The sequence below is a fragment of the Tenrec ecaudatus genome, chromosome 4, assembly GCF_050624435.1.
Source record: "Tenrec ecaudatus isolate mTenEca1 chromosome 4, mTenEca1.hap1, whole genome shotgun sequence".
NCBI lineage: Eukaryota > Metazoa > Chordata > Mammalia > Afrosoricida > Tenrecidae > Tenrec > Tenrec ecaudatus.
The window spans coordinates 60,679,497-60,705,889 of NC_134533.1; the positions used below are offsets into that span (position 1 = coordinate 60,679,497).

The 26,393-nt window shown below is 40.1% G+C and overlaps 1 protein-coding gene and 2 pseudogenes across 3 annotated transcripts in view; 2 read left to right on the plus strand and 1 right to left on the minus strand.

The window, feature by feature from the left end:
* The window catches only part of SBF2 (SET binding factor 2), a 384,097-nt gene that overhangs the window by 72,941 nt on the left and 284,763 nt on the right, over window positions 1-26,393 (plus strand). The window lies entirely within an intron of this gene.
* On the minus strand, window positions 14,405-14,455 carry LOC142447574 (U7 small nuclear RNA; annotated as a pseudogene).
* Window positions 18,184-18,934, plus strand: LOC142444812 (transmembrane emp24 domain-containing protein 10 pseudogene; annotated as a pseudogene).

Here is a 26,393-nt window from a genome sequence, read left to right on the forward strand (position 1 = left end):
TATAATTTTGTCATATCTTACTCTGTCTGATGTCTCCCTTCACCCACTTCTCTTTTGTCTGTACCCCAGGGAGGAATTATATGTAGATCCTTGTAATCAGTTCCCCCTCTTTACCTCACCATCCCCCGACCCCCCCTCTTACCACTGGTCCTGAGGGATCATCTTTCCTGGATTTCCTGTTCCAATTTGTACCAGTGTACATCCTCTGGTTTAGCCAGATTTGTAAGGTAGAATTGGGATCATAATAGTGGGGGGGAAGCAGGGAGAGGAAGCATTTAGGAACTAGAGGAAAGTTGTATGTTTCTTCATTGCTATACTGCACCCTGACTGGCTTGTCTCTTCCCCACTACCCTTCTGTAAGGGATTGTCCAGTTGCATACAGATGGACTTTGGGTCCCCACCCCGTACTCCCCCTCATTGACAATGATAGGATTTTTTGTTCTTTGATGCCTGATACCTCATCCTTTTGACACCTAATGATCACACAGGTTGGTGTACTTCTTCCATATGGGCTTTGTTGCTTGTGAGCTAGATGGCTGCTTGTTTACCTTCAAGCCTTTAAGACCCCAGATGCTATATCTTGTGATAGCCGGGTACCAACAGCTTTCTTCAACACATTTGCTTATGCACCCATTTGTCTTCAGCGATCGTATCTGGGATGTGAGTATACAGTAATATGATTTTTTGTTCTTTGATGCCTGATAACTGATCCCTTCGGTACCTCATTATCACTCAGCCTGGTGTGCTTCTTCCTTGTGGGCTTTGTTGTTTATGAGATACATGGCTGCTTGTTTACCTTCAAGTCCTTAAGACCCTAGATGCAAGCTTTCTTCACCACATTTGCTTTTTCACCCGCTTTATCTTTAGAGATCCTGTTGGGATGGTGAGAATCATGGAATGCCAGTTTAATAGAACAAAGTATTCTTGCATTGAGGGAGTACTGGAGTGGAAGCCCAATGTCCATTTGCTACCTTAATACTGAACTTATAAATATATGCACATAAATCTATTTCCCCATCCTCATATATAAATATATTTACATATGTACATGCACTTATTTAGACTTCTATAAATGCCCTTTGCCTTCTAACTCTTTCCTCTATTTCCTTTTACTTTCCTCTTGTCCCACTATCATGCTCAGCCTTTATTTGGGTTTTAGTAATTCCTCACAGTTACATTACCCTTGATCAAACCCTACCTGGCCTTTTACACCCTCCTCACCACCAATTTGGATCCCTTGTTGTTCCCTTGTCCCTGGGTTTGTTAACACCACCTCCTTTCCCTCCACTTCCACTTCTCCCATGTCCCTCCGGAACTGTTGGTTCCATTGTTTTCTCCTCCAGGCTGTTCATCCAGCCTATCTTATTTAGACAGACCTGTGGAGATAATAACATGCACAAAAACAATATAGAGCAAAACCAAACAACCAAATAAAACAAAACAATAACAAAAAGCTAATGACAAACAAAACAAAAAACACCACAACTTAGCAACAACCAAAAAGGAAAAGCTTGTAGTTAGTTCAAGGACTGTTTGTTGGCCTTTAGGCTTGTTTTCTGGTCAAGTCTGATGGGATGTGACACCCTGGCCCCAAAGCCTATTTTTGGTATTCCATGGGGACTTCGTTGCTCCATTCCCCTTGCTGTTCTGTTGCACGCCCTTAGTGTTTTGCCTCAGTGTGGTGGTATCAGATCTGGCATAACTCCCACACTGTGTTTCCAGTGTTGTCCCCTGTAGGGCTATGGGTTAGTGAGGGATATCGTGTCTCATAGTGGGGCCAGCCATATGGTCTTCTCTGTGGATTGGCTGCTCTGAGCAGGAATATTGTCCTCAAGGCTTATTAGGCTAGGATGTGCTTCACTCTCTTTTCCTCCCCCTTCATTTGCTCTCGTGTGCTCTGATCAGACATATCCCTGTCCCTGAGGTGCAGCTTCAGTGCTGTCTTCTGAAATAAGTGCTGTCTTCTGAAATAAGTTCTTCTGGGGGGAGGGGTGACTGTTCACATTGTTGGGATTGGGGCCAGCCCCTCAGACCTCTCCACTGGTTCCCTACTCCATGCTGGTATGTTGCATTTACATCTTGGAGCATCAGGTTGAAGTCTGGTCCCACTTTACTTGTTGAGATATGTGTGGGTTAGTACCCTGTATCCCCACTACCCATTTCTTTTATATGTTTTTTCCTTTACTTCCCTCCTTTTTACTTGGATACCATATGTATCCCTGGATTTGGTCTGGCCCCTACCATACTACCTGGTCCTCGCCCCAGGAATGTTTGTCTACAGTAGCTTTTCCCCTATACCCCTTTTGCATTTTTTTAAAAAGTTTACCTCAGCTGACTCATGTTGTACTTGTCCTTTTGTGCTTGACTTACTTCGTTTAGCATGAGTTCCTCCAGTTCTTCCCATGCAGTGATGTTCTTCATATGTTCATCATTGCTTTTTAGTGATGCGTAGTACTCCACTGTTTGTATATACCACAGCTTTTTAATCCACTCGTCAGTTGATGGAAATTTGGGTTGTTTTCAATTCCTTGCAATTGTGAATTGTGCCATGATGAACATCCAACTACTTCTTTAAAAAAAATGATTTTTAAAGGTTTTTTTCTCCTATTTTTTTCAATTAAAAAATTAGCAGTAAAAGTTTTATTTTAATTAGGGAGGCCAAACTGGCATTTGAAAGACAATATAAAAGTGTTTCATTGTTAAAGTCAGAAGAGTCTGATTACATGAATCCATACTCTTTAAGCAGTGGACATCTTTAAGTTAATCCAGAAGATCGGGTATCGGAAATACCTTAACGTCTGTGGACTTAGTAAGAGCTTTGAAGATCACAACCATAGTCTTTGAAAGATTCTACTATTTGTTCATAATGAAATGTAAGTGTAGCTTGATCTTTAATTCAGTATTTTTTTTCCTATTCAGAATGTACTTTGGAAAAAGAATAAGCTGTTATAAGACTTGTATATGAACTGTTTTCAATTTAGGAATTAATTACAGTTTCAGTTTTGAGGTTCACTGCCCCATCCCTGGGTAACTCACTAATTCACTGCCATTGAGTCAATGCCAACTTTATAGTGAAGGATCCTGTGCGTTTCTGAGACTGTAACCGTTAACAGGTGCAGAAAGTCTTATCTTTCTCCAACGGAGAAATCGTTTTGAATGCTGACCTTTCCATTCCAGCACAATTCTTAACCACTGTACCACCAAGGCTCCAGCATTAACAGAAACTTAGCTCTGATAAGCTAGGGGAGGCAGAACCCTGGGTTCAGGTTTTAAGCGTTTTACTTACTTTCTTCTGAAGGCTAGAGAAATGGAGGCAGAGGGAAATTTTGATTTGAGAAAAAGCATAGGAAAAGAAAGCCTGCTACTGATAAGTAATATCCTCTGCTTTTTGTATTAACTAGAGAATGATCGTCAACAAACAAACCTTGAACTGTTTACAGGCTTTTCTTTGTTGTTGTTTTGTTTTCTTTTATTGCCTTGTTTTGCTCTATCTTGTTTTTTGTGCATATTATTATCTCTGCAGGTCTATCTAGATAAGATAGGTGGGATAAACAATCTGGAAGAGAAAACGTCGGGATAGAAGTTTCCAGGGGGACATGGGAGATGGGCAAGTTGGGGGAAAGGAAGTGGGTACTAACAAACTCAGGGACAAGGGAGCAACAAGTGATCTAAAATCAATTGTGAGGAGGATGTAGGAGGTCTGGTAGGGCTTGATCAATGGCAATGTAACCGAGAAGAATTACTGAAACCCAAATAAAGGCTGAACTTGAGGAAAGTAAAAGGAAATAGAGGAAAGAGCTAGGAGGCAAAGGGCATTTATAGAGGTCTAAACACATGTGGGTGGGGCATGTATAAATGTAAATTTGTTTATATATGACGATTGGGAAATAGATCTATGTACTCACCTTCCTGACACCATCACTGAAGACAAAGCGGGTGCATAAGCAAATGTGATGAAGAGAGCTGATAGTGCCCGTCTATCAAAAGATATAGTGTCTGGGGTCTTAAAGACTTGAAGGTAAACAAGTGGCCCTCTAGCTCAGACGCAACAAAGCCCACATGGAAGGAGCACACTAGTCTATGTGATCATGAGGTGTTGAAGGGATCAGGTATCAGGCATCAAAGAACAAAACATATAATTGTGAATGAAGGGGAATGCGGAGTGCAGACGCAAAGCCCATCTGTAGGCAACTGGACATCCCCTTACAGAAGGGTCGTGGGCAGGGGACAAGGCAGTAAGGTTGCAGTATAGCACTAATGAAACATACAACTTTCCTCTAGTTCTTTAATGTTGCCTTCCCCCTTCCATCATGATCCCAATTCTATCTTACAAATCTGGCTACACCAGAGGATTTACATGGTACAGGAAAGAATGGAAACAAAGGGAATCCAGGACAGACGATCCCTTCAGGACCAATGATTCAGAGTGGTGATTCCAGGAGGGGGTGGGGAAAGTACGAGGAGAATGAGGAAAACAATCACAATGATCTCCCTGGGGTACAGACAACAGAAAAGTGGGTGAGTTGGAGATATAGGTCAGTGTAAGACAGGAAAAAATAAAAATAATTTATAAGTGATCAAGGATTCGTGAGGGAAGGAGGCAAAAAATGAGAAGTTGATGCCAAGGGCTCAAGTAGAAAGTAAATGTTTTGAGAATGATGATGGCAACAAATGTACAAATGTGCTTTGCACAATGGATGGATGTATGGATTGTGATGAGTTATACGAGCCCCAAATAAAATGATTAAAAATAACAAGAAAAAAAAGAAAACAATGCTTTATGGCATCAAAAAAATTCTGGGAAGTGTATTTGAATTTTTTAAGACCATTTCATGTGATGATATTGTTCATCTATAATTTCTTCTCACAGAACTTAACTGTTGCCCTCCAGTGATGCTGACAACTTAGAGTAGAATGACCATTGAGGTTGATTTTACTAAGAGTAAACTAATGTTTCCTGAAAATGAAAACAGGGAAGGGTAGAGTATAGAAACTAAAAATATAGAGCAAGGATGTATCTTTGGAAAGGACAACACTGCAGGCTTATGAATATCCTAACACTTTTTTGCTTAAAAAATTATAGCCATTTTGAAAAGTTTGCTAGATTTAATACCATTAAATCATTTCACTCATTTAAAAATATTTATTGAATCCTCACTTGTTTATAAAGCATTGAGATGGGTAGCAATGAATTAGATAAAATTCTTGTCTTCTTAGATCTTAAATCTTTAGTAGTGAGTTGGAATTAACCATAATAATTTGTTATGGTTAATTTATACAGTATGTGGCAGTATTAATTTCCATGGAAAAATAAGAAAGCAGTTTCAGGAGCAGAGGTGATTCATTAGTTTTAAATAATCAAGACAGTCAGTTACCTGCCCCTGCTTGCCACACAGTGTCACAGGAAAGCAAAGGAACTATGTTATATAGCTTCCAGCAATTTTGCATGTTTTGAATATTACAAGTAAATTGGTAACATTATAATCAGCAATTGTTTTATTATTACTCAGGAATGATACACAGAACATACTTAATCCATAATTTAAATAAAATGTTAAATGCAATAGTCATTTCTAGAAACAGTAACTTTTGTAATGCCATTGACATATTCTCACAGATAATAGTAAAAGAAGGGAAGCAAATGAAGTTTATAAAGTGTTATTGGTTTAAGGAAAGCTAAACTGGCATGTAAAACTTTATATTTTCTGTAAATTTTTAAAGGAAGATAGAAAATGAGAGAGATAATGCCAAAAATAAGAACTTAAACACTAGCTTTTTGCTAAAATTTCCCATCTCTTTTAATTCTACTTCAGAGACTATTTTAAAGGAAAATCATGGAAGGCTAGACAAGCCAAATAATTTCTAACTTTTTGGCAATTTTGAACTCAATGTTATTCTAAAACAAAGTAATCTTTTAAATGTCTTCATATTTTTCCCATGCCTATTATTATTTTACACGATAGGAACAGTCACAAATGAGCAAAATTACCAAGAGCGTTGTACTATTTGTACCTGTAAAAACCATTAAATTCGTCAAACCATCACCTATTTGCTTTATTGAAAATAACTGGGGAAAAAAAGAAAATAACTGAAATATCAGTTAGCTTGATAAAACCCAATTGTAGAAAGAGCTATTCTTCAAATTGCCAAACTATAAAAATGCAAATATAGTATGATTGGAAAGTACTTTTCTAATGTTAAAAAATCCTTCTCAAAGAAACAAAATTAGAGGACTTATAAAAGTTCATGGAAATGGAATGAAAACATAACAAAAAATTTTAAATCATTTTATTGGAGGCTTGTACAACTCTTAACACAATCCATACATCTGTCCATTGTGTCAAGCATACTTGTAAATTTGTTGCCATCAATTGCAAAAAATATATTAAAATTTAAATGTTATTTCTCAACATAAGCTCTACCAACATAAAAACACTGTAAATGATGATACAGTAAATAATGTAATGATACTGTAAATAATGATACCAGTCATTTAGTCCATTCTTAAACAACTGAGGATCTTGGGACTTTAATTATGTCAATGTGGTCTTTCTTATATTATTAACTGAATAAAAATTAGTGCCCTCTAAACTTTTAAACTTTTTTTTTTAATTAGGAAACAAAAAGTCAGAAAGTGAAATCAGGACTTTAAGGTGGATGTGTATCAAAAAAGCTCAGAAATTTACCTTTGTTTGATGAGAGGAACGAGCAGGAAATATTGTCACGGTGAAGGAGACTGGTGAAGATTTCCTGGGAGCTTTTCTCCTAAAACTTTAGCCAGCCTTCGCAAAATAAGCCCGTGTTATTGTTCAACCAGTAAAATGTCTGAGCATCCCCCAAAACGATGGCCATGACCTTTGCCTTTGACATGCCCACTTCCACTTTGACTGGACCATTTATTTCTATCTCTTGATAACCATTGTTTTAACTCTGCTTTGTCCTCATGTTTTATCTCCTGTTACAGTTCTTCCAAGAAATGCTTCAGGATCATGATTCCACTTGTTTAAAACGTCCACTAAAAGCTCTACTCTTACTTGTAGCTAATCTGGGTGCAACTGTTTTGGCACCCATCCAGCAGAAAATTTGCTCAACTTTAATTCCACCCCCCCACACACAAAAAAAAACACAACAGTATAAACTGAACCAAAGGAAATGTCTTTGGTGTTGGCTGTTTTTTCTTCAGCTATTAGTTTTTGATTCTTTTCACTTGGTGCACAAAGCAGATGAACTTTTTCCTGGTAAATTGATGTGGATGGTTTGCCCCTGCGGGCTTTATCTTTAGCATTGTCTCTTCTCTTCTTAAAATTGGTTATCCGTTTGTAAACTGCTGGTTTCTTGGAGCATTATCCCCCTAAACTTTTCATAAAGGAGCAGTGATCTCACCATTCTTCCACTTAAACTTCACTATAAATTTGATATTTCTTCTTGCTTCAATTTTAGAAGAATTCATGTTGCTCTGATAGGGGTTTTTACCAAATTGATATATTATCCTTCTCACTGTCTCAAACTAGAGTGTGTTTTGATATGTTACAAGTTAGTATGACTTTATCATGGTGCAAATATACTTTGAAGTATAATTTTCATAATATGCATTTTCATATTTGCATTTCTATGAACATTTTGGAAGCTTCTTGTATTTTCTATATTCCTTAAATACCAAATACTTTAAAAATATGATACAGCATGCTTAAATTTTACCACATAAAAATGCATGTTGTTTTGATGTGTCTCTGCAAACCACCACTCATTCGTAACCGTGTACCTATACTTCTTTTCTAAAGGTAAACAACAATAGCACAAAGCAAGAAGAAAACAAATCCAATTCCTTTATCTGATATTATCTACTTGTAAGTTAAACTGATTTAAATGACCCTTTCACCTTATCAAGGAGTCCTGGTGGCATAATAGGTTTTGCATTAGGCTGCTCACTACCAGGTCAACAGTTCAAATCCGCCAGCCCCTCCATAGAAGAAATGAGGCTTTCTATTCCTGTAAAGAGTTACTGTCTTGGAAACCCACAGGAGCAGTTCTACTCTGCCCTATAAGGTTGCTAAGCGTTGAAATCAAACATTTTCCAATGAATTTTGGTTCTCATCTTTTCCTTTCAGATATTCCCCTTTGGGTATGAATCCATTCTGCAATACAGATCCAGTGCCCAGCAACATGCAGAAGCAGAAACATTGGCGAGTTTGCATATGTTTCTAGCTTGTTCTAGAAATGTCCTTGGTTCCCAGACTTCTTCAATGACAAAGAAAAGCAAAATGGCTGAGAATTATTAGCTTCAAATAGTAAAATTGATACTATCTATCAATAATTTATTTGAAGCTAATAAGGACACAGGAAGCCTGGTGGTGTAATGGTTATGGGTTCGGCTGCACTCTGCAAGTTTAGCTGTTCAATACCAGGAGCCACTCTGAGGGAAAAAGACAAGGCTTTTTACTCCCATAAAGAGTTATAGTCTTGGAATCTCACAGGGGGGCAGTTCTAACCTGTCCTAAAGGGTCACTATGAGTCAGCATCAACTCAATGGTAGTGAGTTTTGATATTAGGACAACATTTTGGTTTGCAAAAGTCAATTGTACAAATACAGGGAAGATAAAGCCTGATAAGCATTCATATAAATAAAATCCAAAGGAGGTAGTGCTGACTCCAAGGCTAGTATGTGTGCTAAGACATGAAGGTAAACAGCCTTAAACCAAATCTATTGCTGTCCAGGCAATCCCAACTCAAAAAGGACAGAATGCAAACTACCATTTGGGGCTGCAAAGGCCTGTCTTTACCGAGCGGACTGTCACATCCTTTTCCTACAGGGCAACCAGCTGTGTCAAACCACCAATCCTGAGCTCAGCAGCTGAGCTCTTCACCAGTGGGCCACCAGGACTCCTGGCAATAAGCTGTAGTCACTTTTTAAAAGTCAGGAAACAAACCAAATGCAATCTCAGTTGCATTAATGACAGCAACATTTACAGCTGAGGAGCATACAGTAATTTTCTCTGCGTTAGCCAGAAACCATGCATGGTACATTTAGAAAGAAAAGCAACTGGGAAAGAAGGCATACTCGCATCACACCATGGCAGAAGATGTGACTGAGGTCATTGGAAACATTCCCTCTCATGACTTTAACAACTTCCTTTGTGGTGACTTCCAAATCAGTATTCCCAGGCCCGGCCTGCCCCCCTGGGATTCAAATGCATATCCGCACGCCTGCTGTGGATACTAAACAAATCCTAGTGGATTCCCTTTGAAGTTAAGGAATGCGTGCCTAAGAGACTGTATACCAAAGACAGGAAAGATTGAGCTACTTGAAGATAGCAGTTTTCAACTTTAGTATTATTTTTGTTACACATGGACTTGCTCCAAATCATGTGTTCTTTCCTTAGCAAGTTAAATAACTACTCCCTAATAAGAAGTCTTGGTGGCACTATGGGTTGATATTGGACTGTTAACTGAAAGCTCAGCAATTCAAACCCACCAGCATCTAAACAGAAATATATGGCTTTGTGCTCCTGCTATAAAAGTGCACAGTCTTAGAATCCCTAAAGAGCCTCGGAGCTTACCATTGTACTTACGTTTCGTAGAAAAACAAGCTCAAAGCAATATGTATGAGTTGGCAAAGTCAGAGAGTCAAAAGAAGCCAATCTTAGTTCCCTGCCTTCAAATGATTAGTCTAGAAAACGACTAGCTTTTCTGCACAGCTCCATGTGTCTTGTCAGTAGAGTCTCTCTCTCTATTGACAAGTGAGTGAGTGTCCCACCTCTACAGAGCTATTTATCTCCTTAGCGCCTCCAAATGAAGTCATCAAGCTGTGACCTAATTGACAGGTAAACTCCACCCCTTCACTCCTAAGTCTCAAATTGACAACAGATTATATAACTACCACAATGGGCTCGTACCAAAAGAACAAATATATCTGTTTGGGAAGAAATACAACCAGAATGTTCTTTAGAGACAAGGAGAGTGAGACTTCCTCTCATGTACTTGGACATGTTATAAAGAATGACCACCAGTCCCTAGAGAAGGACATCATGCTTGGTAAAATAGAGGGCCAGCAAAAAAAGAGGACGGCCCCCGATGAGATGAAGTGACACTGTGGCTGCAACAATGGGGTCAAGCATAAGAACAATTGTGAGGACGGTGCAGGGCGGGGCAGCGTTTCATTCTGTTGTACATCGGGTCCGTAGGAGTGGGACGTGGCGTGGTGGCACCTCCCAACAACGACATAAAGGATATCTTCAGGCTTCAAAGTGACGTCTTTGCTTTTTGAAACATGTTTGCTACTAGATGTTATGCTGTGTAATTTATTTAGAAGGTTTTAATTAAGTTTTCAAAAAGAAATGTTTGGCTAGCTTTGCAACAGGTGACCTTGTAGACTAGGGTAGGGCACCAGCTATTGTTAGCCAGGCCATGAGCTCTTGCTACTGCTCCGGCCACCGTCTCTCGAAGCGTTAGCTGCAGTACCTTAAAGATTTCACGGCATCACATAATGTAAAGTTACTTCACTCCACAGCACTTGGTTATTATCTCTGGCACATTTTAGTACCAATAGCAATATGTTGTACAACCTCAGATTATCTGAGTCCTTTATTGCAAGGACTCAATTGTCTACGAATTACAAAAGGCTTTTTTTTAAAAAAAAATAGGAGGGTCCAAGTTGTGGTAAGACTGAGTTGGCTATTATTGATTTATTTCTGGCTCTCAAAAAAGGGACAAGATTTTCTGGCACAATGGGAAGTTGGAAGAATTGAATCCATATGAGACCTTCAAAGTTGTTCCAAGAGTTTGGGGGGGCTCTCTGGGTTGGAATGAATTAGAATGTGAACACAAAAAAAGCTGTGGTAAGTGAGTGGAAAATGTGCCTGATGAGCAAGGCTAAAGTCTTGGTCAAAAGTGAGCTTTAGAGCAATCCAGGTAGGTGTCCTCTTGCTGGTAGCTACTGAGTATGAACAGTTTTTTTTTTTAATTTTCTTAACTTTTGATTGTGAATTAGGTGGGTCTTTACAGGGCATATCAGTTATCCATTCAATAATTTATAGATACTTTGTTTCATGTCACTTGTTACATTCTCCACAATGTCATAGTGTCTATCCCACTCCCTCACTGTGTTTCTGGTTTCCATTCCTCCTTTTTCCTAACCCTTCTGAAACTTGCTCCTGAGAATATGCTGTCTTTCTGATCTCAAAAATGGAACCTCAAAAAAAAAATCATATGGATCGATTTTTCTTCAATTTTCTTTATTCAGTGTCCAACTGTCACATGCACATGAAGCTCCAGCAAATCCCATGGCTTAGAATCAGGCACATCTTAATTTCAAAGAAACATCCTTGCTTTTCAACATATTAAAGAGGTCTTGTGCAACAGATTTACCCAAGGCAATGTGTCATTTGAGCTCTTGATTGCTGTTTCCATGAGCATTGATTGTGGATCCAAGTAAGACAAAATCCTTGACAACTTCAATCATTTAACATGATGTTACTTACTGGGCTAGTTTTGAAGGTTTTTATCTCCTTTATATTGTTATAATACGTATTGAAGACTGAAATCTTTGATCTTCATCAGCAAGTGCTTTAAGTCCTCCTTACTTTCAGCAAGCAAGGTTGTGTCCTCATGTGGTAGTTACATAATCTCTTGTCAATTTGAGACTTAAAGAGTAAAGCGGTGGAGTCTAGCCTGTCAATGAGGTCGCAGCTTGATTGCCTCATTTGGAAGCACTAAGGAGATAAAATAGCTCACTGGAGGCAGGATATATACTCTCGCCCTGTGAGACATTCCTGCAGACAAGACACAAATGAACTACACTACAGTCCTGGAGCTGAAGGAGCCACGTGGAGACCCCTGCCAGCACTGAGATGCTTATACAGCCACTGGATCCACAAGACTTTCCACCCACTGTCCTGTGATCTTTTTGCATTTGGCGACATTGCGTGTGTTGCATGAGTCTGAAGAGGAATTTATAGATTGGTATTGGACTTAAGGGCTAATATCAGACTTAGGTCTTGATCTGGACTGAGCTGGGATGTTTTCTCAACATTCAGTTGCTCTTGTATAGAAAGCTCTTTCTTATATACATGTGAGTGTCTATGGATTTGTTTCTCTAGTCTACCCAGACTAACACACTCATGGTATTTCCAATATTTTTTGTCAACACCATAGTTCAAATGCATCAATTTTTCTTCAGTCTTCCATATTCAATTTCCAACTTTCATATGTATTTGAGGCTATGGAAAATACCATGGCTTGGGTCAGGTGTTCCTTAATCCTCAAGTAACATTCTTGCTTTTCATTACTTTAAAGAGGTCTTGGGCTTCAGATTCACCTAATGCAATATGATGTTTGATTCATGTTCCACATCCACATCCTTGACCCAAGCCATTGTGTTTTCATTTGTCTCATGTGCACCCCAAATCTAGATAATGAATAAGGACGACCACAGAAGAATTGATTCCTTTGAATTGTGGTGCCAGCAAAGGATACTAAAAGTACGATACACTGAAAGAAGAACAAACAGATCTGTCAGAGAAGAAGTAAAGTGAGGATGCTCCTCAGAATGGAGGGTGGAGAGGCTTTGTCTCACATACTCTGGGCATGCTATCAGGAGAAAACAATCTCTGGGGAAGACATTATAGCTGGTGAAGTAGAGAATAAGTGAAACAGTAAAACTCTCAACAAGTGACTGCAACAATAGACTCGAACATTTCAACAAATGGGAGAATGGCACCAGATCCAGAATTGTTCCGAACAATGGGTCGCAATTTACTCCAAGGCCCCAATAACAGCAATTCAACAAACCTTTATATCTTAAAAGTGTCTCACTACTATTTTTATTTATCTACTTTTCTCTTCAAATTCTGTAAGAGATTAAATATAGTTTTGAGGCTTTTTCATGGGCTACATAGATATTTACTAGGGTTATTTTCTCTTCTCAATTGACATTTTGATCATTTTCTAATGTCCTTTGTCTCTTATGGTGATGTTGCCCAATAATCTACTTTATCAGAGCTTAATATTGCCGCTTCTATTCGTTGAAAATTGCCATTAGCTTGATAAATATTTTTTCATCTTTTGATTTTTCGTGTTTCTCTTGTACCCAGCATATTGTTTATTTGTTCTGCTATCTGTCTCTTGATTGGTGCAATTAATCCATTTACCTTCAATGTAATTAGTGACAGGTATGAATTTATTGCTGTTATTTTCCTGTGGTTTTTTTTCCTGTTGATGTTGTTAACATAATTTTCTGTACTGAATTTCCACATAATTTTGTTCTTGAATTTTCTTCGTGGATGGTGTTTTAGGGTGTACTACCTTCTTTATGGTGTACCTTTTTTAATTTTGATGAGGTTTATTAATTTTCTTTAAGATTATCCTGTAATTTATCAATTTCCCCCCAACTTTAAAACCATTTGTTCTTTCTTGAAATCTCTATTTCAAAGTTCTGTAACTACACTATTCTCTGTTTACTTTGCAATTGTCTTTGTTATAAACTCATCTCTGGCTTCCTATTTTCAGTCTTGTACGTTTGTTAAACTTTGGATGCTTTTATATCTGTGTTGACTTCTGGTGGTGGGGTCATGGAAGTTAATCTCTGATTGTTGTAGACTGCTATTTGTTCTTTATCTAAAGATCGCCCCTAAAAAAAGATCTCCCCTTAGATTTGGTTTCTATAAATCCCTTTAATTTCTAATTATCTGGAAATACCCTAATCTCACCATTGTATTTAAGTGACAGTCTTGCTGGAAATATGGGTTGCTGTGAGTTAGAATCAACTTAATGGCAGTGAGTTTTGAGTTATATGATTTTTGGTTGGCAGTTTTTTTCTTTCAGCATTTTATAGGTATCATTCAGCTGCCTTCTTGCCTACATGATTTCTGCTGAGAAATCAGAACTTAATCTTACTGATTCCCCTTTGTAGGTAATTAAAAAATTTTCCTGAGGGACTCTCAGTGTTCTTTCCTTATTTTTGGTTTTGGAGAAATATGATATTTGTGGTGATTTTTATTATTTTTATTATTATTAAGGGGGCAAGTAGGAGAAATGTATCCTATTTGTGGTTCTTTCTACTTTATGATTGTATTTTTTCCTCGCCTTTTATGATATTTGGGACATTTGCTTCCAATAACTTGTAATTTTTTTCCTATGCATTTTGTTGTTTCTTCCTGATGTAGAATTCCAATCACATGTAAGTTATTACTCTTAATGATTTCCCTCATAACTTTTAGGCTTTCATTGGGGTTTTTTGTTTCTTTGATTATTCCCCTAGCAGAATAATTATGAGAGCTTTATTTTCAAGCTCACTAATTTGACCTTCCATTAATTCATTTCTACGCTTTTGCTCTTTCAATATCTTATCTGCTTCTGAATCTTAGTATTTATCTTCTGGGTTTTAATTTTTATGTAATCTCTATTTTTCATTGATTTTTTAAAAACCTGCTAGACAAATTCTAAAAGAGCTGTAGCACTAATTTCATTGATTTTTGTCAGTTATTTTTCCTGAAATTTTCCTACTTTTTGTGTGAGTATGTTTTCTTTCATTGTTCTTTCTCTCAATCTATTGATTTAGTTAAAATAGCATTCTTTTGAATTCCTTAGAAGGTAGTTCCAATGCCCTTTTCCCTGAGAAAAGTGTTCTGGCTCCATGTATTGGTAACTTTTTGAGCCACTCTATGTTGTTTCTTCATGTGAATTGAAATTGTCTAGTATCTTCAAGACATTGTGGTATTGTATTTTTATTTAATGGATGACTTTATGTTGGGGAGATCTTAACTACTCATTACCTTCCTCCTTAGGGGTGTAATAGATATGTGAGTGTGAGCACAGTTCTCTGTTTGCTGTTCTTCTAGTAGAGGGTAGATTTGACTGGTGTTTTACGATGTTAATAAGCTGATGATTCAGGAGAGGGTGGTGGTGGCCATTTCAAATTAGATAGAACTGTTGAAAGTATGGGTGTGGCTAGGCTGTGTGGGCCTGGTTGCTGTCTCCAATTAGGTGGGAGAAAAAAACTTAAAAGAGAAGAAAACAAAAACAGCAGTTGAAACAGCAACTAATTTAAAATATATAAATAAAATCGGGGAAACATGCAAACAATAACAAGGAACAAGAATTCAACAACTAAAAAGAAAGGAAAAAAGGACAGGAAATAAAAAGTATAGAGAGACAATTTAAAAAATAAAAAGCAAAGCTAGGGAGAGTAAAATAGAAAAGTAAAAAGAAAGAACAAAGACATGAAGGAAAAGTAAGAGAAAAAAAGGAAAACAGAAAATACTTTTTAAAAGGAAGAAAAAGAGAAACACACATGCACACACACACAAGGCAAGAAGACAGCTGAGGTGGGGCCAGTATCCAGAGAGGAGAAAACTGAGAAGGGCTGGGGTACCTAGTGTTTCTTTGTCAGCCAAGGAGCTCACAGGGTAGGGAAGACGGGATAAAAGGATGGAAGCTCTTCTTTTGTCTTGTTGGCCTAGCTGAGGTCAGAGACACAATCTGAACATAGCTTCTCAGACTCAGCTTGTGACCTCAAATACCACAATAGGTCAGGGTGCTTGTTCTTTGACAGTAACTCTTTAGGGCCTAGAGGGCAGGTGGGGGAAGAGTTGTGTATTGAAATAGTTCTTTCACACTCTGGGCGACTGGTGACAGGGTGCTCATCTGGCTTCATGCTTTCCCCTGTTCCGTTTCAGAGGAGCTCACATGCCTCCACAGGTGGGGTGATGCACTGATGCACAAGGCCATAGCTCTGACCTCAGAGCATGGGCTGTAAAGGGGGCGTATAACAAGCTGCTGAGTGGATAAGCTTGGGACTGGCCACTCCTTTGGTCACTAGACGAGAGTATGGGGGAAACTAGGGAGGATCACACATTTCTAGTCACAAACCATCAGTGTGGATGCTTGTGCTGGTCCCGAGTAAGCCACCCAGTGTCAGGCCAGGCAACAATACACCTGTCTGTTACCATTCTGCTTGCTTTTTTTTTAGCTTCTTCTCCCAGTCAGCATTCAGCCCCCTTTTCTCTCCTGTCCTATGGAGCTCGGGGTGTGGGGGACCAGCCTCCTCACAACCAAATGGGTTTAAGGGGCAGTTGTGTAATTGAGGGGTAAATTAAAGAGACACCAGACAAGATAAAGTATGCAAGGGCTCACGTCCTTAGGCAGGACTTCAAGAACCAGGTCTGAGCAGAGAGAGACTACAATGTAATCTCACAAGTTTATATAATCTCGGGCAATCAGGAAGGGATTGTACAAGAGGTATACACATAACATGAAGAGAATGAGTAGGGATATTAGGAAGGGGAGGTACTAGGGACACACATGTGACAGGAAGGCACATTACGTAACAAGGTAGGTGGGCTATACAGTCAAAATTGCTGTCTATCCTTGGTTGAGTCTGAGCTGGCTTGACCTTAGGTGTCTTTGAGCTCTTCTCCAGAAGAACAATCCATTATGCTTATCAGAAGGCAGTGGGTCCTACTTAAGAGTGGGACAGACAATAGGTTCTGATTGCTTTTGATGGCAGATAATCTTTATGCAGATCGCCTTTAAGCAGCTGACCTTCAAGCATATATAGAAACAGTTATGTGCTTACAAGTAGCACCTTGAAATTGGTTTTATTATGGGGAGGACATCATGGGGAATCCCTTTACTTAGGACAATGTGAATGGGATGCATCTCTAAACCACAAACGTGAAGGTTTCCTAAATGGGAGCCTTGGCCTCCCAGACTCTTTGATGTATGAATGTTGAGAGTTTGCTACACTCTCTTCCCAGTTCTGTTTCCTACATCAGGGTTCTAGGATTATCATCTATACTTGCCCCCTCTGGTTTTCAGTATTTTGGTTGGTAGAAAGTTTGTGTAGTCTGCATCTTCCTGGAAGTCCAATATTCATTCCCTTTATCATGGAAGCAAAAACTTTTTATCATCTTACTACACATTTTCCCTCTATGAAAGCCCTGTGAATATGCTGAGCCAGAATATCCGTGTAGTCTGCATCTTCCTGGAAGTCCAATATTCATTCCTTTTATCATGGAAGCAAACACTTTTTATCATCTTACTACACATTTTCACTCTATGAAAGCCCTGTGAATGTGCTGAGCCAGAATATCATTCTCTGGGCTCGGTGGGCCAGGATGTGATCCACTCCCTCTTTCTCCCTCCCTCTTAGTTGTTCCCTTGTACTCTGATCAGACACACCTCTCTCCCCAAGCTGTAGCTTTAGTGCTGTCTTCCTTAGTACATTCTTTTGGGGGGTGGAGGTGGGGACAGGGATTCATGTACTTGGGATTAGGGCCGGCCCCATAGACCTCTCTATTGGTTTGCTGCTTCATGCCGGTATGTTGTATTCATGTTTTTGTGCACCAGGCAGAAGTCCGGTCTCTCTCCCTCTCCTGTGGAGATATAAGTAATACCCTCCCCTTGGGTGGGTTAGTGGTCTGTTATTTAATCTCGATATTCTGGCTCAGAGCAGCCAATTCACAGGGAGGACCATAGGGCTTGCCCCACCAGGAGACATGACATCCCTCAGCGATGCATAGCACTACAGGGAACGCTGGAGACACAAGTGCGGGAATTGTGCCCCATCTGGCCCCACCACATGGTGCAAAACACTAAGGGCGTGTACCAGAGTACCAAGAGGAACAAGCAATAACATAAAGTCCCCGAGGAATACCCAAAATAGACTTTGGGCCAGGGCATGACACCCCATCAGACTCGACCGGAAAACACTCATAAGGGTCATCAAACAGACCTGGACCTACTTAAAAGCTTTTCGTTTTTTGTGTAGGAGGCCTGGTGGGGTTTGATCAAGTGCTTGAAAGCCGAACTTAATAGTGGGACAAGAGGAAAGTAAAAGGAAATAGAGGAAAGAACTGGGAGGCAAAGGGCATTTATAGAGGTCTGCATACAGGCATGAACATATGTAGATTTATTTACATATAACAATAAGGGAAATAGATCTATGTACATATATTTATATGTTAAGTATTAAGGTAGCAGGTAGACATTGGGCCTCTACTCAAGTACTCCCTCAGCGAAAAAGCACTTTGTTCTAATAACCTGGCATTCTGTGATGCTTACCTTCCTGACATGATTGCTGAAGACAAAATGGATGCATAAACAAATGTAGTGAAGAAAGCTGATGGCACATGGCTATCAAAATATATAGGGTCTGGGGTCTTAAAGGCTTAAACAAGCGGGAGCGAGCGCGTCTCTGGCACCATGTCTGGTCTGTCTGGCCTACGAGCCGGGCGTGACCACGGCCCGTTGGCATGGCTGCTTCTGCTCCTGCTCGCCCCGGCTCAGTCCTCGCCAACCCCTTCCATCTGCCCCTGAACTCCCGCAAGTGCCTGTGGGAGGAGATCCACAAGGACCTGCTGGTGACCGGCGCCTACGAGATCACCGACCAGTCTGGGGGCGCCGCCGGCCTGCGCACCCACCTCAAGATCACAGATTCTGCTGACCATAGCGTGTACTCCAAGGAGGATGCAACCAAGGGGAAATTTGCCTTTACCACGGAGGATTATGACATGTTCGAAGTGTGTTTTGAGAGCAAGGGAACAGGGCGGATACCTGACCAACTCGTGATCCTGGACATGAAGCACGGAGTGGAAGCCAAAAATTACAAGGAGATTGAGAAGGTTGAGAAGCTGAAACCACTAGAGGTGGAGCTGCGCCGCCTGGAGGACCTTTCCGAGTCCATTGTGTATGATTTTGCCTACAGGAAGAGACGCGAGGAGGAGATGCGGGATACCAATGAGTCAACAAACACTCAAGTCCTGTACTTCAGCATCTTCTCCATGTTCTGCCTCATTGGACTCGCCACCTGGCAGGTCTTCTACCTTCGCCGCTTCTTCAAGGCCAAGAAGCTGATTGAGTAAATGAGGCACAGCCTCTCCCACCTCGTATCTTACTCAGCAGAACATCGGTGGAACAGGCCTGACTAATGGCCCACCAATAGCACCATCAAGGCACGTTGGAGTTTTTCGTGCCAGAACTGATCTCTCTTGGGGTGGGGGGACACGGGGTACCACCTAGACCCAACAAGCCAGTGAGGGACTTCTTTTTAACTTGGTAGGAGATGGACTGGTTTTCAACAATAGGTCAATTATTAGGGTCACCTTTGGGGAAAAAACAAAACAGACTCGGGGTTACCTAGATAATGCCAAAGCCAGCATTCGTACTAGATTTCCTCCTGGGATCAGTTTGAATCAGGGTTTCCTTCCTTCTCCCACGTGCCCAGCTGCTTGGGATCCTGCTCTTAATTCCTTTACCAAGACCCCTATGTGCCCCCTTTGGGTTTCCTTGTGAAAACACCCTCAGCTTTCGCTGACCTTCAGCTGAAATGTGTAGCACCTGGTGATAAGTCTTTTCATAACTCTTCGTCTCTCAAAAATGTGAAGGATGTGGTGAAGTGTGAAGGGTAGCAACTCTTAAAGAACATTTCCTTTGTTTAGAAAATTAAAATATTTGTGCTTAAAAAAAAAGATAAATAAGCGGTCATGTAGCTGAGAAGCAACAAAATCGACATGGAAGGAGCACACCAGCCTGTGTGATCATGAGGTGTTGGTGGGATCAGGTATCAGGCCTGAAAGACCCAGAACAAAATATCATATCGATGTGAATGAGGGGGAGTGCAGAGTGGAGACCCAAAGCCCATCTGTAGACCATTGGACAAAACCTCACAGAAGGGCCCCAAGGCAGAGACAAGACAGTCAGGGTACAGTATAGCACTGATGAAACATACAATTTTTCTCTAGTTTTTTAATATGCTTCTACCCCCTGTTCTGTCCCGTCCCCCCCATCATGACCCCAATTCTACCTTACAAATCCGGCTAGACTAGAGCATGTACAGGGAATCTAGTACAGATAAACCCCTCTGGACCAATGAGAGTAGCTATTCCACAAAGAAAAGGAAAAGGGAAAGGTAGGGGGAACTGATCACAATGATTGATATATAACTCCCTCCCAGGGGGACGGGAAGCAGAAAAGTGGGTGAAGGGATGCAGTGGTTGGTGTAAGACATAAAAAAATAATTTATAAATTATCAAGGGTTCATGAGGGAGAGGGGGGGATAAGCTGATACCAAGGGCTCAAGTAGAAATAAAATGTTTTGAAAAGGATGATGGAAGCAAATATACAAATGTGCTTGACACAATGAATTGATCAATGGATTATAATAAGAGCTTTAAGTGCTTCAATAAAATGATTTTTAAAAAAAACATTTTATTAGGGGCTCATACAACTCATCACAATCCATGTATATACATACATCAATTGTATAAAGCACATCTGTACATTCTTTGCCCTAATCATTTTCTTTTTTTTCCTTTTCTTTTTTTACATTTTATTAGGAGCTCATACAACTCTCACAATCCACACATATACATACATCAATTGTATAAAGCACATCCCTAAATTCTTTGCCCTAATCACTCTCAAAGCATTTTCTCTCCACGTAAGCCCTCTGCATCAGGTCCTCTTTTTTTTAAATGATTTTTTTAAATAATTAAAAATTTTTAAAAAGTTGAAAATAGAAACTGGTTATACTGTACAGTTGTACAATACTGCTTGATGTGACTGAACTATGGAATGTTATGATATCTCTAAGAGTTTTCAATGAAGTGACTAAATTTTTTTAATTAAAAAATTTAAATAAAAGTTGAAAAATAGACATCTTTTAAAAAAAGAAAGAAAATCCCATGTGGCACTGTAGTTCTTGAAGGTTTTGCAATTATGTATATTGGAACATAGATTTGATGATAGCATATAAATATGCTGTCCTCCAAGAGAGATGTGTGTCAACCTTTTACATAGAAAGTTGGGAGGAACCCCTAGTAATCTAGGAGTCTTCCAAGAAATGCTAACTGGTGTTTCTGTAATGATTTCACCCCAATTCCAGAAGGCTTAAGTCATGGTTGATTGTGAATTTAATAATACATTAGGTAATGACTCCAGTTCTGCTCTATCCTTATTTAGTCATTTATCCTCACATTTCATGCCTGTTCTTCATTTTACATAGTAGTTGGTCTTTTTATACAGACTAGGGTGGAAAGTGGAGGTAGGGTGGGTAGAAGCAGAGTACATGCTAACTCAGACCTGCCATGTTTTAAAAGTGTTTTCTTTGAAGTTTTTGTGAAGTTTGAGCTATTTCATCCAGGTGCAGAACACAGGCCCTTTGTTTTAAGGCAGAATTAAAGGAGATGATGAACTATTTCAAAGTGAAATATGTTCAGTTGAACAGCTTAAAAAACTAGCTTCTGTAGCCCAGATGGTTTTATTCAATTAAATATACTTAGTAATTTTAAAAGGAAAGGTAGGTATAGTTCAAACTTATATTTTGAAATAGTCTTAAGTTTTCTCAGCCAACTTTTATTTTAAATGATAAGTTATTATATTCTCCTTTTAGCACATCTATTCTTTTCCATGTTTATATAGTAAGGAAAGGAAATACAAGATTTCCTCCTTCCTTTTGTGTTTTTAAATGAATTTTAAATCTAAGAGGAATTAGTTCAGAGGTGAAAGAAATACATCTACAATAGAACTAGATTTCAGTATTGCTGATTAAATCATGCATTTAAATGTCTCATTTATTTCATTCAAACCTCATCATCCATACAAGGCTGTTTAATTCTCAACTAAGAATCAAAATGATTTTTTAAAAATCAATATAGTTACTACTTTACATTTCTATACTTTGATTACAGTCTTGTATTTGTCAGGGGCAGATGGCAGCAGGGTTTCATGGGAGCTATACATATGGAAATAAGGAAGAAATTTCAGCAGAGAATTCAGAAGTAGTCAAAGATCGATTTTGATGTAAGCCTATAAAAAGCTATTTAGCTAGTCTGTGCAGAGAATTAGCTTGGGAGCTGACCATTTATATGGTATCTCACCTACCTTTTAGTGTCTAGGTTCCTCATTATTCCCCTAAGCAATTAAGAAGTTGCCACTAACAGTGAATGTTTTTGCTACTACTGGTTACATTGCTACCAGTCACCTTTTTTTTTTGAGAACTCAATAAGTAGAGGCTGGAGTAGTGGCTGTTACATGGTATTCTACTATGAAAGAGAATACTTCAGACAGAGGCAGGGTGTAAATTGGAGCCATATGCCTCCAAAAAACCAAACCAAACAAACTTATAGCCATCGAGTCAATTCTGACTTATCACAACCCTAGAGGACAGCTAGAATTGTCCCTGTGGGTTTCAAGGTTGTAGATCTCTATAGGAGGAGGCAGCCTCATCTCTATCCCACAGAGGGGCTCGTGGGATTTGTCTTTAGTCTTTTGGACGTGTTATTAGGAGAGAAAAGATCCTGGAAAAGGACATCATACTTGGTAAAGTAGAGAGTCATTGAAAAAGAGGAAGACTCTTGGCAAAATGGATTGACACAGTGGCTCCAACAATGGGCTTCAACATAACAGCAATTGTGGGGAGAGCTCGGGACTGGGCAGTGTTTAATTCTATTGTATGTAGGGTTGCTATGTGTCAGAACTGACTTAATGGTACCCAACAACTACCACCACCCACAAACCAAAGACAATCCCCCCAACCTACCAACTACCACCGCCAGCACCCCCCTACCACCCACTAACTACCACTGCCAGCATCCCAACCCCCACCAGCACCTCCACTACCACCAGCAGCAGCAGCAGCAGCCAACAATGTGTTCCTCCCATAATCTGTGCTACGTGCTGTTTATATGGTAGTAGTTGAAATATACATCATCCCTTGGTGCCCGGCTATCGAAAGAGATAGTGTCTGGGGTCTTAAAGGCTTGAAGGTGAACAAGCAGCCATCTAGCTCAGAAGCAATAAAGCCCACATGGAAGAAGCACACCAGCCTCTGCAATCACGAGGTACCAAAGGGACTAGGTATAAGGCATCATGCAAAAAAAAGAATATGTGTATATATATGTATGTATATATATATGTGTGTATATATATATGTGTGTGTGTGTATATATATATATATATATACCATAGTGAATGAAGGGGCAAGTGCAGAGTGGAGACCCAAGGCCCATTTGTCGGCCAATGGAGATCCCCTCATAGAGGGGTTTAGGAGAGGAGATGGGTCAGTCAGGGTGAGATGTAGTACCGATGAAGAACATAGCTTTCCCCCAGATCCTGGATGCTTCCTCCCGCCAACTACCATGATCCGAATTCTACCTTGCAGGACTGGATAGGGCAGAGGTCATATACTGGTGCATATGGGAGCTGGAGGCACAGGGAATCCAGGGTGGATGATATCTTCAGGACCAGGGGTGTGAGGGGCGATGCTGGGAGAGTGGAGAGTGAGTGGGTTGGAAAGGGGGAACTGATTACAAGGATCCACATGTGACCTCCTCCCTGGGAGAGGGACGGCAGAGAAGGGGGGGAAGAGAGACTCCGGATAGGGCAAGATAAGACAAAATAACAATCTATAAATTATCAAGGGCTCATGAGGGAGAGGGAAGTGGGGGGGGGAGGGGGAAAAAAGAGGGCCTGATGCAAAGGGCTTAAGTGGAGAGCAAATGCTTTGAAAATGATTAGGGCAAAGAATGTACGGATGTGCTTTATACAATTGATGTATTTATATGTATGGTTTGTGATAAGAGTTGTATGAGCCCCTAATAAAATGTAAAATATGTATATACATCATCCTTGATCACATGGAGCTGGTCTAATTAGGAAGTTAAATAAGGGACTGACAACAGATGTGTGCTTATCATATTATTTACTCAAGTTTGGAATTGGTGTGCTGTAGAATTTCCACAGCTGGGAAGTTTCATTTATAATTCAATTTATTGGAAGCTTTCTGAGCACCAGTTATACCGCATACCTTCAGGTACTTTGTAAGACTAAAATCTAACCTTTCTGAAAGCTAGGATGCTGCACAAGTTTTAGCGGCACTTCCAGATCAAGATGGACAGAGAAGACAGATTTGGTTAAAATATTATATTCACCCAATCCCACCTACGTGGACAGCCGCCCCAGAAGAATTTACTTTAGAGGACAGCATGAAGCTGCCACTCGGGGAGAAGGACATGTCTGATCAGAGCACCCTGGAGCAAATGAAGGGGAGGAAGAGAGAGAGAGTGGAGCACATCCTGGCCCACCAGGCCTGGAGGATATCCACATTCAGAACAGCCAATGCATAGAGTGGACCATGTGGCTGGCCCCACGATGAGACATGATGTCCCTTGATGACCCATGGCCCTTTATGAGGGACAACACTGGAGACACAGTGGCAGGATTGGCCCCGTCTGACCCCACCACACCAAGGCAGAACACTAAGAGGACATATGGCAGAGCGGCAGGGGGAGCAGAGCAGGTAGGTCCCGAGGGAGTGCCAAGAATAGACTTTGGGGCCAGGGCTTGACCGGAGGACACTGCTAGAAGTCAACAAACAGACTTTGAATTAATTTACAGGTTTTTCTTTCTTCTAAAAAATTATTTATTTATTTATTGTCTTTTTTGGTGTTGATGTCATTATTTTTGTTGCTTTGTTTTGCTATGTCTTGTTTTTTGTGTGCATATTATTATCTCTGCAGGTCTATCTAGATAACATAGACTGGATGAACAGTCTGGAGGACAAAACAATGGGATCGATGGTTCTGGGGGAACATGGGAGAAGGGGAGGTAGGGGAAAGGATGTGGTGTTGACTGACGCAGGGATAAGGGAACAACAAGTGATCCAAAATCAGTGGCAAGGAGGGTGTGAGAGGCCTGGTAGGGATTGATCAAGGGCAATGTTACCAAGAGATATTACTGAAACCCAAATGAAGGCTGAGCATGTTAATGGGACAAGAGAAAAGTAAAAGAGGAAAGAGAGGAAAGAAATAGGAGGAAAGGGGCATTTATAGAGGTCTAAATACAGGCATGTACATATGTAAGTATATTTATATATGAGGATGGGGATATAGATTTATGTGCATATATTTTATAGGTTTAATATTAAGGCAGCAGATGGACATTAGGTCTCCACTCAAGTATTCCCTCAATGCAAGAACACTTTGTTCTATTATATTGGTATGATGCTCACCTTCCCAACACCATCACTGAAGGCAAAATGGGTACATAAGCAAATGTGGTGAAGAAAGCTGATGGTGCCCGGCTATCAAAAGACATAGTGTGTGGGGTCTTAAAGGTTTGAAGGTAAACAAGAGGCCATCTAGCTCAGAAGTAACAAAACCCATATGGAAGGAGCATACCAGCCTGAGTGACCACGAGATATCGGAGGGATCAGGCATCAAAGATCTAAAAAAAATCATATCTTTGTAAATGAGAGGGAGTGCAGATTGGGGACCCAAAGCTCATCTGTAGGCAACTTGACATACCCTTACAGAAGGGCCGCAGGGAGAAGATGAACCAGTCAGGGTGCAGTGTAGCAACAGTGAAACCTACAACTTTCCTCTAGTTCTTAAATGCTTCCTCCCCACCACTATCATGATCCCAGTTTTACCTTATAAATCTGGCTAGACCAGAGGATGTACACTGGTACAGATAGGAACTGGGAACACAGGGAATCCAGGACAGATGAACCCTTCAGGACCAGTGGTGAGAGTGGCGATACTGGAGGGTGGAGGGAAAGTGGGGTAGAAAGGGGAAACCGATTGATTATAAGTTCTACATATATCTTCCTCTGTGGGGGATGGACAGGAGGGAAATCGGTGAAAGGATACATCGGATAGTGTAAGACATGAAAAAATAATAATAATTTATGAATTTTCGTGAAGGAGGGGGAAGCAGGGTGGGAGGGGAAAAATGAGCTGATACCAAGGGCTTAAGTAGAAAGCAAATGTTTTGAGAATGATGAGGGCAACAGTTGTACAGATGTGCTTGATATACAATGGATGTATGTATGAATTGTGATACGAGTTATGTGATCCCCCAATAAAATGATTTTTAAAAATATGACATTCAATACATCATCCTTTTTGCTAGGAATTTAAGACCATTCATAAAATGTTTGAATTGGTTACCACTTATTTTCGCTCACTAAGGAGCCGAGGTGCTGGTTGGGTTGCTGACTATAAGGCCAGCAGTTGGACCAGGTTGTGAGGGAGAGGGCTGAAGCTTTTTACTGCCATAAAGATTTAGAGCATTACTAACCCGAAGGAGCAGTTCTACTCTGCTCTATAAGTTTTCTATGAGTTGGAATAGACGCAGTGGCAGTGGGTTTGATTTTGGTTTTGGTTACCCTCTGACAAAGTGCCTGGCTCTCAAAAACATTTTGAGTGAATAGGCAAACAATTTCCCCTGCCAGACTAGTCTCCTGGACTTGTCCTCCCAGTCTCTTGGACACTCCTCTCAATGGCTCTCCCTTTTTTCTGATGTCACTTTCTGACATGCCTTTTCATTGTCTCTGTGCACTGCCTCCCTATCTAAAGTCTTAGCCATTGTCCAAGGATCTATTCTCTCGTTATCTCCTT